This window comes from Tyto alba, unplaced genomic scaffold (genome assembly GCF_018691265.1).
Source record: "Tyto alba isolate M040663 unplaced genomic scaffold, T.alba_DEE_v4.0 Super-Scaffold_40, whole genome shotgun sequence".
Lineage (NCBI taxonomy): Eukaryota > Metazoa > Chordata > Aves > Strigiformes > Tytonidae > Tyto > Tyto alba.
The window spans coordinates 19,654,042-19,671,247 of record NW_024881316.1 but is presented as its reverse complement, the minus strand read 5'-3'; positions in this window follow the sequence as shown (position 1 = coordinate 19,671,247).

Sequence of the window (17,206 nt, the reverse complement as noted above, 5' to 3'; positions counted from 1 at the left end):
CCAAATGTATTTGCATTTTCTGCTTCATAGTGACATATCATCTTCAGTTGGTGGGACATAAATTTTATTCCACATGGTACGTATAGGAAAGACTGTAGTTAGGAAAGTATTTTGGACATGAAATATATGAGTTTTGTTGCTCTTCAATAAGAAGTGTTTGTCTACCAACTTCTGAATAAAGATTTTAACAAGTGGATTAGCATGTAAAAATATATATTCACCGAGCAATTTTTTTATTGATAAAAAATTGTCATACCACTGTAGTAGTAGAAGTAGTAGTAGTAGTATTTTATCTGTGTATGTGAGACAGATTGTTTAATGGATTTGCCCCTCTGAAATTTTAGGTTAAGAATAAATACTTTACACACTGATAACAGTGCTACATGATGAGGATGTGCAGCACCCACAATGGGGATGAATTAAAGATTCTTCTATTTACACATATTAGGATCTTGCAGGAGGAAGAAAAATGTATCTCAGGTGTAAAGTAAGCAGCAGTGGTAGTCTCGCTGAACTACGAGAACATGTAGGCATTTGAAACATGCTTCAAGTAGCACAGTATGTCCTCTGAATCTCTTCTTCAGTACTTGTACTACAGAAAGAAATTCAACAGTAATATAGTTACAAAACTCTAGAATATTAATTCACACCATGACTCTTTTCAAATGAAAAGCTGACGTGGGAGTACTGTGATTTCTCTGCTGTGAAAGAGCTAGCAGAGCTGTAGGTCCTAAGTGGACTGAAGACACATCTAGAATGCCTGCTGGAGCACCCAAGACACGTGTCTGCCCCACCCCCATCATCTCCCCCCAGCCACTGAAATTAAACTCACCGTCATCCCTATATAGGCTCATACTCAAGATCTCTTTAAATTGGAACATGAATGCAGAGAGGAAATAGGAAAAAGGAGGAGGAACTCAAAAAGTCAAATAGTCAAGACCTCGAGAGAGACAAAAATTCTCGTTTCTTTCTAGTACCTGGACATGGCCTCTGTGCTGCACCTGACAGAGCCTGTGGGCAAAGAAGAATTTAAAATCTTTCCCTTAAATTTACCCCCTCACCTCCTTGTTTTCTTACTGAAGAGTCACTGACAGCTGCACATAGTACCCTGATTTAAGGACTGAATTCCCTTGCTCATATACAGATGTGTCTTGCTGTCAGAGATACTCTAGGGTATCCCATCTCTCCCCAGCTACTACTCCAGTTTCACACAGGTGTCCTATCTGCCAACAACACCTGAATGTATGAGGGACCATAGCGTACCTCAAAAAACAATTACTCATTTTCACTCAGAAGTGAAAATGTGAGCAACTGAGACTTAAGTGACTTTCTTTAGGGGGTGATAAATGTTTTGAATCCCTTCTGATGATTCCAATGAAGACCAGCCGGCTGATAGTTTGGCCTTTCTACGTATAGTAGTTACTCTCCTATGTTTGTAGCAATAAATACAAGAACTGTAATTTTTAGACCAGGATATCAACCTTATCATCTTTACCATTTTAGTTATAAAGCACAAGCATGTGTTAGACTATAACTTAAATTAGGCAAGAATATTTCTGATGGAAACATTTTCTGCCTCCAAATCCCTTTAACTGACTTTGTTTACTTCCCGCTTTCATATTGTTCGTCTGGAACATTCTCTAAGGCAAACTTAATTCTTTAGAAAATTTCAAAGAATGACATTATATTCAAACAGTTTCAAAAATCGGGACTTTGGACAACCCTAGAAATGAACAGAAGTCAATAAACAATGTTAACAAGGTACAGAAGATATTTAATAACATGGTTTTGGTCTTGATAAGGATAAACAATAGCTGAGCTTAACTGCTTCTGCATGTAGAAAAGAAACCAAGAAGCACATGAAAAATGTGTATATTGAGAAGTAAATACAACATGTGGATTATATTATAGTTTTATGCTTATATGTGTGTGTGTTATATCCTCAAAAATAAGTGTAAAGTGTGTGTTCAAATAGCATTTTTGTTTACCAACATGTTTAGAATCTTATACAAAATATTGTTTTCAGAACAGTATCACTTAATTGTTGTTGCACAAGTACCTCTGTACATTTAAAGAAATGCTAAAGTGTGCTAGCAAATTCTGTATAATACTATTTATATCCTGATGATATGGAAAAATATCAGTATTTTTCTGTAGAATTCTTGGTTTATCAAGAGTATTTTAATTGCTCTTTTCAGAAAATAGAAGCATTTGCATATCTGTGGCAAGATGTCAGTTTAAGACATATCAAGTCAAGCTATGTGAGTCATATCATGTCAGAATACAAAGCACAATGTAACTTTAAGTAAATGCTGCAACCTGACATTATATGTCAGAATCAGATACATCATTACCAAGATAATCCAGTCTATGACAACTTCATTATCTAAAATATTCAGTGCAGAAAAAACATGTTAGCTAAGGATTGCAAAGGTTTCTTCTAGTCTTAAAGCCTCTATTTCTTTGGTGCAGTATCGTGATTTATATGCCATGCTCAGAACTATTTGTCTATGGAGGGAGGTAGATTTTTCTTTACACAACAAAATAGTAAGATATAATATTGAGATAACATAACATTTACCATACATGAAAAATCCTTAGGATCAGCAATGCAACACTAGGAGAAATGTACTTAAAAAAAAAAAAAAAAGTTTAACAATTGTGCACAGTCAAATACAGTCTTGCCTTAATAATACAAGAAAATATTCACACAGCCTTGTATGGGGCATTTAACTTGGTTGCTATTTTAGGTACCAGCAATCTGCTTATAGAGTCTCTAAGGCAACCAAAGTTCATTTAGAAATCTAAAATCATAGTACCTTATTGCTTTTCTTAGTCCCCATTGCCTTTACAGGGAACAAAGGCCCCTAATTCAGCCACCTAGATAAATGCTTAAGCATCCTCTAATATCTCTTGTGATGATTTGTTAGTCCTGAAGGAAGATAATTCTTGGTTTTCTATTAACAAAATTTTTAGACTTTACAAAGATGAAATACTGTAGTATGTAGGAAAAACCTTATTCAAATACATCTCATTTGGCATGCTTTCAAAAAAAAAAGTCTTTCTGTATAACCTTCTTTAAAGATTTTGTTTTGAGACACTGGATGTCAAGTACATTACAAAAAGATATTTAATTTTACATTTCTTCAGTAAGACAACAAATGTAAAAATCTCTATTTTTTTTAAAAAAAAAAAAAGACGGCATGATGATCATGTCTGATCGTGGTTTTTAACTGCTTGGTTGGGACAGTTCTTATTATTCCAGCCATTTCAGAAAGAAAACTCCTGGGAAACCTTAATAAAGGCTCTTTCTAAAGTGAAATTTTAAGACAGTTGTCCTCATGGAGTAATCTTGACTTGAAAGAGAAAGAGACAACATTCTTCCTAAACTTTTATTTCTTGCTTGTGTGTGGTTAAGTTCACTCGGCTGATCATTTGGATTATTTATTTTTTATTTGCTATTTTGCCCATTTTAGTATAAGTTGCCATAAATTTTGTTTTGTGACAGCAAAGGTGGTCTTAAGACAGGTATGAATCCAACAATAAAAATCAATCAAAAAGACAGTCTGCATAGCTAAGTATATGTCTTAGGAAATTTCCACTCTCTATGAGCATGACAGGTTTAGAAGTTGCAGTATCACCAAACTCCTTGAAAGTTAAACTGTTTAAGTGTAATATTTCCCAAGTCTGTGGAAGTTAACATTAGACAGAGAAACACAACAAAGGGATTCTATGGGGACCTGCAGTGACTGGTTTAACAGTGCTGGAGTTCCTGGGAAAAAAGATGAAGAATCATAAAAAGCTAAAGCTAGCTGCTTTTTTTTTTTTTTTTTAGGAGATATACTTAAAGGTGACAATTACAATGGATCTTTCTCTCATTCATTATTTAGGCTATCCTTAGGTTCTTGATCCCCTCAGTATGACTACCAATGCACATGTCTCAAATCCCATAGCAAACTGCACTGTTATATTCATGTTCCTTTTTAACACTTTAAAAATTAACTGACTCTTTTATCTGGGTACATTTGGTACATGTGCCAATATCTTGTACAAACTGGTTGTCCTGTTGAGTGATGCTTACTCCCACTGACGTCTGCTGTGATAAGATGGAATGAGTCACACTAGGTGTTTGTAAAGGTTAACAAGTAATATATTCAGAGCTACAGATAAATCACGATGCCCTTCTATGTGGCAGATGCTACAGAGGAAATTGCTAAGAAATGCCTAAAAGTAGGTAAATAAATAGGTAGAATCATCAGCTCTAAAATAACTTCAAAGGTGCACTTTCAGAAAGCTGAGCATTATCTCTGCACAAAACAGTGACACTATGAATGACTACTGAATACTACTTTGTTGTTAAGAATCTGAATACACCATAGAAAAAACACTTTATAGTGTCTTGTCACTGTGCACTCCCAGTGTTAAACATTGTTCATATCCTGATTTTGCAGCTTTTACACCATGCCAGATCTGTGCCTTCTCTAGAGGATTTTCTAGCCAAGACAAATCAGTATAATGGTTCTGTTCTAGTTTCCTGTCCCTCTGCTACAAGAGTCAAGGAGACAGTCAAAATACACTATTTTTTCACTTTCTTTCCTTCTTTCGCTCTTTCTTTCTACATTGAACAGCCAAGGAAATCATTGGTCATTCCATGAAGGATATGGTAACTCAGTATGTGGTATCTGTTCTCTGAAACACCGTTGAAGAAAGGCTTTAGCAAAATCGGAGAGGTACTATCATGTTTAGTTAGGCCAATTTTCAGAAGTTATGCAAAAGTAATGCTCTTGTGGCAGTCACTACAGATGATGGCACAGAATCAAACTGAAGACATTATCAAGCCAAATTCTAGTCCTTATCATTCCATTCTGTCAACAAAAAATTTTCCTCAGGTTTATACAAGTATGTTACCCAGTTTCTTTCCTACAAGAAGTCATATAGTTCTGCCACTAGAGTCAAGTTGTTACATTCTGTCCTTGTGTTGGCTCTTCGTTAATGAAGTAGTAGCTCTAACTCTCCTCCATCCTTTCCTGACATGGGAGTAAAAGATATATAGTAAGGATCTGGATTTCCTATCTTGATGTAATGGCCCACAGAAAATTATTTCAAACTGCTAGGCATCTCTTCTCCAAAGCAAGGTCATCAATAAATTCTGAATGGAAGGAGGAATATTTGCTCCAGACTCCCATATGTTAATTCTAATATACTCAATACCTTGTGTTTCCTATTGGCTGGGTCTAGACAGGTCCCTGTTCAGTCTATGAAAGTATATATCACTCTATGGATGTTACTATCACTGCAACTGTCTAAAATTGTTCTTCAAAGGCACCCACTTTCTCTACTGATTGGACAAGAAGTCCATCTGTTTAGCTAAGGCGCTCTGAATCAGGATGTCAAACCAGCATTCCATTCATCAGACAGTGTAGTATTTACTTCAGGTGAAAATGTTCCCTTTCAAAATGCTGAGTACTTTTACTGAATATAAAAGCTTTTACATGTACAGTTATAGTATTATTTATTGCAATAAAACATTCTAGCTCAACCAATCATTACAAATCTGTACATGAAATATACTGAATTATCTGATAAATATATTTGTGGGAATCATTGAAGCCACAAATGGGCACCAGTGTTTAAATTAAAATGAGTTTCAGTAAACCAAGATAAAATGCTGCAGTTTCGGAAATTATCTTTAGGACAGTTCTGTTGCTAGGTACTGTTGGTTCTTGGTGTTTCAAGTTGTTTCTGTTCAGACTATCTTTATAACTTTAACCAACTTATGTTGGACAGCTTAATACGTGCTTTCGTTCCTCATCAATAGCATGTAAATAATGTGATATAGTTTTAATATGACACAGGTGAATTTATATAAAATAGATATAAAACCAAAAAGGATAATATTTCTAGATAAAAATACTGTGTTTTTCTAAATATTTATTACATAATATTATAGAATACAACAGACTTAAAATTCTAATAATACAGTTTAATGTAACAGTTGTTTCATAGTTCTTACAGAATGCAAAATTTTTTTTCAGAAATATATTTGTGTTTTATTTTTTAGTATTCAGAATAGATACTTAAGAAATTTTACCCTGAAAATGCAACTGAGTCATCTATGTATAAATTAAATAAATAAATAAATATTTGTTTTGATCATTCTTAGGAAGACAAAGGTAACTGGGTTACCACACCAGTGTAAAATGATGGGATAAGTAAGCACTTGTAAATAACTGACATAGTCCCTTCTTCTTCCATGGTACTGTCCAATCTCTTCCATTTTCAAACATTTTCTTGCTATTAAATGCCACTTTGTGCTGTCCCTCCAAAGATCCAATTCTGAAAAGGATTAATTGTTCTACTGAGCTAGAATCAGCCAAAAAAGGGAACTTTGCTCAAGGACAGTTACAAGTGTCAACTTTTGCTATATTATTTCTTGATATACAGATTGCTGGAACTTTGCAGAATATGTTAAAACAGCATTTTGAAAACCCTGTCCCAGTCATACTCCACATGAGTTGTCATAGACAAGATCCTTGAATAGATGAATCTTTATCTTTTTTAAATTAAGCCTTCCAATCTTGTGCCATTTTAAGAAAACTTGGTCTTGCGCATTTCTTTGACATTTTCAGAAGTACCTAAGCTCTGCTTTCAAAAGTGACTTAGATATATTAGTCCTTAGTGACATGCAGGTATCTAGGTGTTTCAACACAAGATAAACACTTTAGATTTTTGAGAAAAAACATCTTAAAAAATTGTTGCAAGTGCTGTTCATGGGCAGAAATGTATCAAGTAGAGAAAAAGGAAAAGAAATCTCCTAGACCTGACTAATCTACTGCTTCACCGGAAAAGCAATAGACTGCAAAAGAGGTTCCTTTTCTTGTTTTCCACGTATGAGGAAAAAAAAAGGAAACAGATAATGAGTTATGTAGTACTTAAATGACTCTCTAAAGTTGAGCTGTGTCACTAAAAATACAGTTTGTTTGTTTTGGGGTTTTTTTTTAATCATCTCATTATTATATCCCATTTGTTATGTCAATAAACAAATGCCAGCCAGGTAAATTTGTTAACTACTAACTTAAGGCAAAAAAAAAGAAATAAAGCTCTTTACTAAGAGCTGTATTCTAGATCCAGGTGTGAACTTGCTCCCACATTACACCTAGCAGTGGTTCACAGTACACCAGAAGAGACACTGTCTTGGATGCTATCATGCCCTATTTAAAGTAAAAGTGATGATGCTCAGGTTTACATTTTTTCTTCATCAGCAGTTCGATGTTCAAATGGAGACCGGTGACAAGTGAAGTTACTCAGGGGTTGGTATTGGGAGTGGTGCTGTCTAACATCTTTGTCAGCGACGTAGAAGGTGGGATTGAGTGCACCTTCAGCAAGTTTTCTGACGACAACAAGCTATGTGGTGCAGTTGACATGCTGGAGGGAAGGGATTGCTGTCCAGAGGGACTTTGACAGACTTCAGAGGTTGGCCTGTGCAAACCTCACGAAGTTTAACAAGGCTGAGTGCAAGGTCCTGAACACGGGTCAAGACAATCCCAAACACAAATACAGGCTGGATTATGAGTGGATTGTGAGCAGCCCTGCAGAGAAGGGCTTGGGGGTATTAGTGGATGGCAAACTGAATATGAGCCAGCAGTGTTTGCTCACAGACCAGAAAACCAGCTGTGTCCTGAGCTGCATCAAAACAAACATGATCAGCAGGTTAAGGAAGGTGATTCTCCCCCTCTACTCTGCTCTGCTGAGACCCCAACTGAAGTACAGTGTCCTGCTCTGGGGCCCCCAACATAAGAAGGACATGGACCTGGTCAAGTAAATCCAGAGGAGGCCACAAAGATAATCAGGGGGCTGGAGCACCTCCCATATGAGGACGGGCTGAGAGAGTTGGGGTTGTTCAGCCTGGAGAACAGACTTTATAGAGGTCTCCCAGTACTTCAAGGGGACCTACAGGAAAGATGGCAAGGGACTGACTCTTTATAAGTGAGTACAGTGATAGGATGAGGAGTAACGGTTTTAAACTGAAAGAAGGTAGATTTAGGTTATCTATAAGGAAGAAATTCTTCACTGTGAGGGTGATGATACACTGGAACACGTTTCCCAGAGAATTTGTGGCTGTCCCCTCCCTGGAAGGGTTCAAGGCCAGGTTGGACGGGGCTTTGAGAAACCTGGTCTGGTGGGAGGTGTCCCTGCCCATGGCAGGGGGGTTGGAGCTAGAGGATCTTTAAGGTCCCTTTCCAATCCAAACCATTCTGTGATTCTATATTCAGCAAGTACAATCAATGTTGCTGAATACTGGTCACAGTGTCTGCTAGAGATAAACACCTGAGGAAAAACCACAGTCTCAGCCAGGGAGGGCCTAAGTGCTACTTACAATATGCAATTCACTTTTCAGGGAAACTTCATAGATCTTGAGAGTACTTCCTCTTCATCTCAACTCTCCTTCCTTCTCACTGTTCTCTATCACATCAGATCTAATCCTTGGCCCCTACTTAACACATGTTTATAAAAACAATGTTAGGTCACAGAATACAGTTAAAACTGCTTTGGTCCCTAAAATCGAGATTACAGTAGAGATTCTTCCACAGTTAGAGAAGATGATGAACTCTTCAAAGAATAGATGTTAACAAAATGCTTGCATCAGCTTATGAAACTGTATTAAAAGCCATCATCAAGGCCAGTCAGAAAATCAAGTGTCTCCAGCTTTGGAGATATCTGCCCATTCAGAGCAGAACAGGACACACCATCACAGAGAGATTTAGACCTTCTGGATCTAATGAAAATGTTTAGCACGAAAAGTCATCAAGGGGAACAAAAAAAGAAATAAAAAAGCTATGTTATTCCAGAAACCGGACTTCACTTATTGTCAGAGTGAGGAAGGAGAACCTCACATTTTCCTGTCTCAGAGCAGGATGAAAATACACTTACAGCTTCATTGTTGAAGAGACAGAACTATTAAAGGCATTAGAAGGCTGTTAAAAGTACAGTTAGAGGAAAAGTGATGAAGGTAAAAACAGCTCAAAGTATTGTGACAGAATGATTTTGGACTTTTGTAGACACAGACTTGGGCTTGCCTGTTTGAGGAGACTGTTGATTCCATGGAAGAAAGAAAAAAAGAAAAAAGAAAAATGAAAAAATAAAGAAAAAAGGAAAAAATAAAATAAAATTAAAAAAAAAAAAACAAAACAAAACAAAACAAAACAAAACAAAAAAACATACACACACACACACAAAAAATAGACACTTTGAACATCAAGTCTGGAGGAATAGGGTTAAAATAAATGATGTATCTTTTAGAAACCATTGTTTCTCATTCTTGTCCCTATCATAGCTGCTTTGAGCAGGTCATCTTAGGCCATCCCTTTACTCCTTTTGATCCAGGATGTTTTTGGTGTTATGCAGTCTTCTGTCATGCTTCATCTCGTGCCCTGTAACTACCAGCCACAGAGCTTGTCTCATTACCTTGATCTTGAAGATAGATGAATAAGACAAAAACAATAACAGATCATTCTGTAAATTAAATATTTGCCTGACTGTCTGACTGTAATTTCTGAAACAAAATTAATAGTGAATTTTATTTTTTTCTTTTTTTTTTCTGGAGCATCTAGGGGTCCTGTTCAAGGACCAAGTCCCAGGATTGAAACAGATGTAAAAATATCCTAATCTAAATAACGTAAAAGACTTCTAAATCTATAATTTTCACAAAATGGTAAATAAAAAAAAAAAAAAAAAAAAAAGAGAGAAATAGATGGAGTTTCAGTGGTCTAACTCTATCATCAACAGCTCATCACCTTTTGTCTTATTGCAATTTTTGGTCATGGATTTCTCTGTGTTTGTACTTTAAGACACAACTCTCAGTAAATACCAGTACCACTATTACTAGTTTTGACACTATCATCTGCTCCTTTTTCTGTTTCCTTTTTCTTCAGTTCCTAAATATATGTCTATGGGAGATGGGGTAATAGAATGCCTCACAGTTTTGCCTTCATGGAACAGGTTCTGAGCAGACCAAAATGCTAAATTAAATATAATTTTTAATTTACAGCAGTTACCTGTAAAGAATAGTATCTATTAATGTAATTGTATTTTGATTTGTGTCAACTTTTTTACTTAAACGTGTTTAAAAAAGTATTCAGGTTTTATATGAGCCTTTGGTGAGGCAATCTTTCTCTTTGCTTAACCTAACAAATATATGTTTAATTCACGACATTATTTTTTCAATGCACCTATAATAGAGACGCCTGTAATAATAATTAAAAAAATAAAATCTTTCAAGAAATTATCGTCTTTCCGTTACCTGGTGTACCTTGTGGCAAGGAAAATAGTTACATTACACTGATTTGTATGAATATTCATAAACAGAGTAATTTTCAAAAATAGTCATCAGGCTTTGGCCTTCCTTTTAAGTAGGGCGGTGTCCATATTTACCTAACATTTAACTACTTTCTATTTAAAATCCTTTCTAAAATGTGTATTCTCTGCATTGAATATGGTGTACAAAAGCAATCTACTTCAGCAGTTTAACACTCTAAGTGAAACAATCTGTTTGAATGACAATCTGCTATTCATCCATAGAATGTATTAACTAATGAAAAATAGATGTTTCTCCACAATATAACAGCCACATTTCAGTAAAGGACTTAAAACAATGGGGACCTCAGAATCTTTAGATACAATTAAGTATGTGTATGGCTAAATCAACAGTAAGTGAAGTGTTTGAAGTCTATCAGGGTTGAGTGAAATAGCTACATAACTAGAAGCTATGAATAAAATGAAAAAAGACAAAGACTTAATCACTAGTCAATTCCTTTGTGCATAGAGGGAAGAGAATCTAGTTATTTGACAGCTTTTATTTATCCAAAAGCCAGAATTAAGAAATATACATTTTATAAAAGCATTCTTTCAATAGATCAGGGAAGCTATTCCTTCATATTGGTATATACGTCAAAAACCAGTATTTATGGCCCATGATAATGAAAAAGTACAAAAGCAAATACTGTGTGTAAAGACAAAGTCAGAGTCAATTTACTATTCTGGGAAACAATTTTACTATATTTGATTCAGAACTGGATAAACAGATTCCATTGCACTAGCAAGTCTTCATTGCTATTTTGCAAGTTACAAAGTCCCTACATTAAGACCTTAAGAAGGTTGTGGTAAAAATAAAAATACCCAAATATAATTTATATAATAAAAAGCTTTCAGCCTCATGATGTTTTAAAACTACTATTGGAACCCACTTTAATAAGAGTTTTGTTTGATATCCTGAGAGACAAGTCAAGCATTGAAGGAAGAATGAAATATCAGGAACCTCTATGAAATAGCATGTCACACTCATAAAAGAAGCAGCACAGTATGACAGCATACCTGTAAAAGCATTTATGTACCCAACAGCCCAGACAAATAGTATTGCCATTGCTAATTACAGGCCACAGGGCTGATGTTAACTGTGCCTCCTGCTAACTCTGCAGGGACCCTGTCCAGCCTGTTAGGTTTGTTATCAGATTTCTGCTTGGATTATCATGGCAACATTTGTCTCTTCTTACCCCACACAGTCTAAAAGTGGGATAACAACAGAGGCCTTGAAAGTATGGGCACCGGTTGAGGAAAGAAGTCACAGAAAAACTAGTAATTCACTGAAGGACCATTCCTCATCATTGAAAAAATGCACCCATGAAAAGATTGCTTCTGCTTTAGGAACGGGAGCAGAAGCCAAGCAACAAGGTGAGACATCTGCTGCAGACTAGAAAATAATTTTTCCCCAGGTTCAGGCAGTGTGGAGATCAGGGTGGAGGCCAAGGACTGGGAATTGCCTTGAAATTCAACTGCCTTATAAAAGGACAAGATCCTGAACTTGAGGATGGGTAAGCAGATGTTTACTTCAGCTCTGGGTCTTGTCCTGGGTTGAGTGAGTGGTGGGGTTTATTTGGTGTCAGGGGAAGGGGGTAAAGGGGCGGCCCCCTATGAGAAGCTTCTTGAAGCTCCCCCAGCTCCAAGTCAGCTCCACTTCTGTTCAGAAACTGAGCCAATCAGCTGCACCTCTGCGATAATGTATTCAAGAAGGGGCATGGTGATGAGCAGTTGGACTTGTGAGAAGGAGTTGCTGCATCTGCGTGAACACCAAGGTCAGTGGAAGAATGGAGGAAGAAAGGAGGGGGGAGGTGTGCTGGAGCAGAGACTCCCAGGTATCCTGTGGTGAGACAGCAGGGCGGACCCCCCCTGCCACCCATGAAGATCTACGGTGGAGCAGACACTGATTTATGGCCTGCAGCTTCTGCCATAGGATGATCAAGGTGCTGTGCCTGAAGAAGGCCGGGGTCTTGTGGGATAAGGTAGCCCCACTGCTGTAATTCAGCGCTGGGAGGATTGCAGCATGTGGGAGTGACCCACGCCAGAGCAGCTCAGGAAGGGCTGCAGCCGTGGGAGGGAATCCAGTTGGAGAAAGTTAGTGACCCATGACGGAGCAGTGTGTGGAACGCTGCAGCCCATGGGAGGAACTCATGTCAGAGAAAGTTTGTGGAGGACTGTCTCCTGTGAGAGGGGGACCACAATGGATCAGGGAGAACAAGTTCCAGAAGCTGCCCTCACTGAAGATGGAAGCAGCAGCAGCACTGACTGCACCCCCCACTCCCTGCCCCTGCGCCACTGGGGGAGGAGGTAGAGATATCGGGAGCAGAGCTGAGCCTGGGAAGAAGGGAGGGGTGGGGGGAAGGTGTTCTCAAGATGTGGCAATGCTTCTCACTATCCTACTCTGTTAAGTGCTGTTAGTGTCTGTAATAAATGTATGTTCTTTTTTTTTTCTTCCCCTAATTAGTCTGCCTTTTGCTTGTGACCATAAAGGGGGGATTTTTTCCCCATCCCCGTCCTGTCTCAAATCCCAAACCTGGCTCTCTGTCCCTTCTTATTGCTGGAAGAGAAGTGAGAGATAGTGGTTATGTGGTGGTTGGCTGCCGACCAGGCTCAAACCACAACAGTTTTCATTTTGAAGAGCTCTTGGGCCTGCTCACCTGCACTATGGTGATCAAGGAAATGAAGGACTGTTGTCATCACTGCTAATTACACAGGTCAGCTCTGTGTCAGCTCTTTGGATACTCAGAGCTAACACTGAGTATGATTGCTAGGCAGTGATGGCCCTGAGTATGTAATGATAATGGTCGACAATGAGAACTAGCCATCTGCATGAAATGTGTTCTTAATGTGTACAAATCTAGAAAAGCTTTGTTTTACCATTACAGGCATGATCTATCAGTTTTATAAACATGCCCATTATGGTGATATCTGATTCCCTAACTCTAAATGTTATGTATATAGTGCATGTATGTATGTGTGTACATACATGCAGACATGTTCAGGTGCAACAAATGTTTCATCCCTAAAAGTAAGATGCACTGATAGGGAAATGAAGGAAAGCTAGTCTATGTTGTGTTCCCACATGGTAAAGAGTGAGAGCTCCAAGAAAAACTAATTTGCTGTATGTGAAAGAACAGTTCTTGTAATTCTCATGGATGTCTAAGAAAAACTTTTATTTCAATAACACTTGGATCAGTTATGAAATCAATTGCGCAACTCTTCTCTGTCTTCATTTTAAAGTATTTCTAACCAACTCTTCTTTGAGAAGCCAGGAGCTTGATAATATTTGAAGGGTATTGTGCATGTGAACTGTATCTATCATGAGGAAGGAGAATCAATATTGGACAGACTCCAGACTTCCATAAATCTGTGCATATTCACTGATTTCAGAGCAGCTATACTAGTTTACCATGGATATGAGTAGGGCCTAATGATTATAGGACTAAGCCTAGACCAAGAAGTTGGCAAGGAGTTTGAGAAAAAAATTGCCTGTAAGCATGAATGATCTGACAGAATTAAAATGCTTATCTTTTGGACTACACTTTCTAGTGCATTTTATCTGAGGTTTTATGGTAGTCCTTTATAATTAACCATCAGCCTTTAAAATTCAATACACAAGAAGTAGTCCTGTATTATAGTCCACCCTGATTCTTCTAATAATATCTGAAACACTTTATACTGAAAATCTTCAGATCAATAATGGGTTTACATTTGTAATCAAAGAATTTATCACAGTCAAAATATATAAAAATAATGTATAACATATAACAGACTTAAGACCTCTTCCCCTTAGTTAAATATTTATCCACATCAAAATTACTTGACTAATTTTATCTTCTGTAGTTTAATAATTTCCAACAGTTAGATATTTCAAGTACTTTACTGAAAGATAAGCCAGATCTTCCTTTTCTCTTCTATCTAGGGAATCAGTTATTCTATCAAAGATACCAAGATATCTTGGTATTACCTACCTTTTTAAAAAAAGTCATGTTGTTGATTTTCCATTTATTTCTATTTCCATAAATAATGTTTTCATAATTTAGTCCAAAGTTTTCTATTCTATTGAAATCAAGAGATAGGCTCTTATTTCTCTAGTTTATGTTTTTCTATTAATTATAGTACAATATTTATTATTTTACAGACATAGTTATATTCCCAATTCGATAAATCAGCTAGTCTTATCAAAATTTAAAAGTGTGCCAGTTTTTTCATTATTCTTCAATGACAATCATTAACTGTCATCATCTGAGCACATTAAACTCCAAGTTCTGTTTCTTCCTCAGATGTGGTAATTTCCATTTCCATTCTGTCATTGCCATTAGCCATCCTGTGTCTGATCCTGGATATACTTTGCTCTTACTGAAATTGATGCAAACTATTAATAACTTTAATTATTAATAACTTGAATAATTTTAACCTCCTAAACTTCTTTGGGTCTCAAGCCTGTTTCTTCTATTTTTATATGCATGTCTAAAAGAACTTTAACACTAAACAAAGACCAAGAACATCTCCAAAGAGTAACTCACCCCAGCTAAGATCATCAGTGACATGACCCTTGGAGGAGCCTAACTTGCTCTATTAATTACTGGGGCAACCTGATGGCTGCTTAATTTAGCTGTTAGCTGACATAAATTTGTCTAAAATGGTACACAGTTGAATGAACAAATAAGATCATGGAGAAGAACTGTTTACTTATAAATTTCCAGTTCTTGTTACCAGTATTTCAATCCTAGATGTCATGGTCTTAGTCCAGTTACCACTGCATTCAGTGGCAAATTTTTTTTATGAACTTCACTAGCCAGCAAACTGGGATGGAAAATAGCCGTAAATCTGCCAGTGTTGCAAGCTGATTGTTATGCATTCAAGGAGCTAAATGGCAGAAAAAGTTAGAGTGTGATATAATTCGTCACTTGAAGCAACAATTCCCTGCTGAATTTCACATGGTGTTACATAGGTACTTAGAAAATTGAATCATACATTTTGAACAAAGAATATTAATTTCTCTATTGTCATTCATGTATTATATAATAGTTTAGTTGCTGACAGAAAATAAAAGGTGTTTTGGGAGTAGTATAGGAACGCTAAATGGATTTGCAATTATTATCCATATGAATTGTACTTCTAGTGTTGACATCACTAAATGTTGGCAGTGAAAGTGATACTAACGTGACTACTGTAAGCAACTCTTTCCTAAGTATTCAAAGAATACTTTTTTCCTCCACAGAGAAATTGATAACAATATACAGTTATTGAGTAGAAGTTGAGATTACTTAAGTTTTGATTTGGTATTTGAAACTGAATCAGGAGAAGGGTTCAGACAGAGGAAAAGAATCAATAGTATGGAAATTATTAGAGCTTTTCGTCTAACATTTTGAGCTAAAATTGCAGAAAGCAAATGAGATGTGTTGTTCTGGTCAGCACATTGTGATTCTGACAAATGGAGGTATAATAAGATTAGTTTTCTTGAAAAATGACTACCACTGTAGGCCAAAATTTTGCTATTAGTTATTCAGAGCTTCTCTAAATCAATTTAATTCTATTCTGAAAGACACAGTTTCATCTTCTCAACCTCATATTATAACCACCATTAACCTGTGTTTTCCAGTGTAGCCACTAAATCCTTATCATCTGACCACTGTGATCTACTGGATAGATACATTGTGGGTTCATTAATGCATATTTGCATATATTCCACTCAGAGCAGTGCTCAAGGAAGGAATGATCAGAATAAGCTTTTTAGTTACTTAAGTAGCACTTGCACAAGTTTCAGTTTTCAGCTCAACTAATTACAGTAGAGAGGTAGGAAAGTAGATCAATGGAAGAAGGCACAAAAGAGGTCAGCTGCACTGAACCAACCAATTCCTATGTTCTTTCTAATCTGCACAGCTGGAAAGTGTAGAGTTTAAACAATTTCCCAGCTGGTGGGGATAAAAGCACCCCTTTAAGTGTGATGTCTATTTGATCTTTGTCATATTACTTTTGGAAGTAGAACGCATTCATTGTACCTACCCTTAAGGAAAAATGGTGTGACACTGGAATAAAGAAATGCAATTATGGTATTTTTAATATATATTTGCTGTTATTTTCAGCACATTTACACATATAGATAAAATTTGTCCTGTTCACTAATGTTTTTTTGTGGTTTGTTGTTTTTTTTTTTTCTTATTTTTTTCAATTCTTTCTTGGAAACAATATGTTGAGTGATAGATTTCCTCATAGGTTTATGCAAAATGTTTGATTGGAATATCCAGATCTAAGGTATCTACTGTTTGAAAAAAACAATTAGGTATGTTGACAAGGAGTGGTAAAAATAATAAATTAACTAGAGCACCATAAATTTTATTCTGTATGTTTTAATTGAAAAACTTATGAGAATTTAAGCAGTTAAAATTGAAAAGCACAGATATACATAAATTTGCAGTTGGGTAAATAGCAGGAGGTTATCCTAGAGTCAATGTTAAAAGTGAATATGAGGCATCAAAATGTTGACTATAGCAATTAAATCTTAAAATCCATTTGATTTTATTATCAACACTTATCTCACAGCCTCTCAAGAAGTTATTTTGTTTGTGCTGATGTAAAAAACATTCTGTTGTCATAATTATACAAAGTGTAAGCATAATCAAACTAGATTAAGAATATGAAATCAAACAGTAAACATGAACAAAACTCTATAATATTATAGGACCATGTGTCACAAAGAACATATGGTACATATGCAAACAGTCACTGCAACAAACAGCCTGTGGCTAAAGCTATACACCTATAAATGGTTATAAATATTTAAATAGCAGTACAAATAAGAATATTCTCACAAAATTCCCAAGCAAACACATCTCAACTAAAAACACAA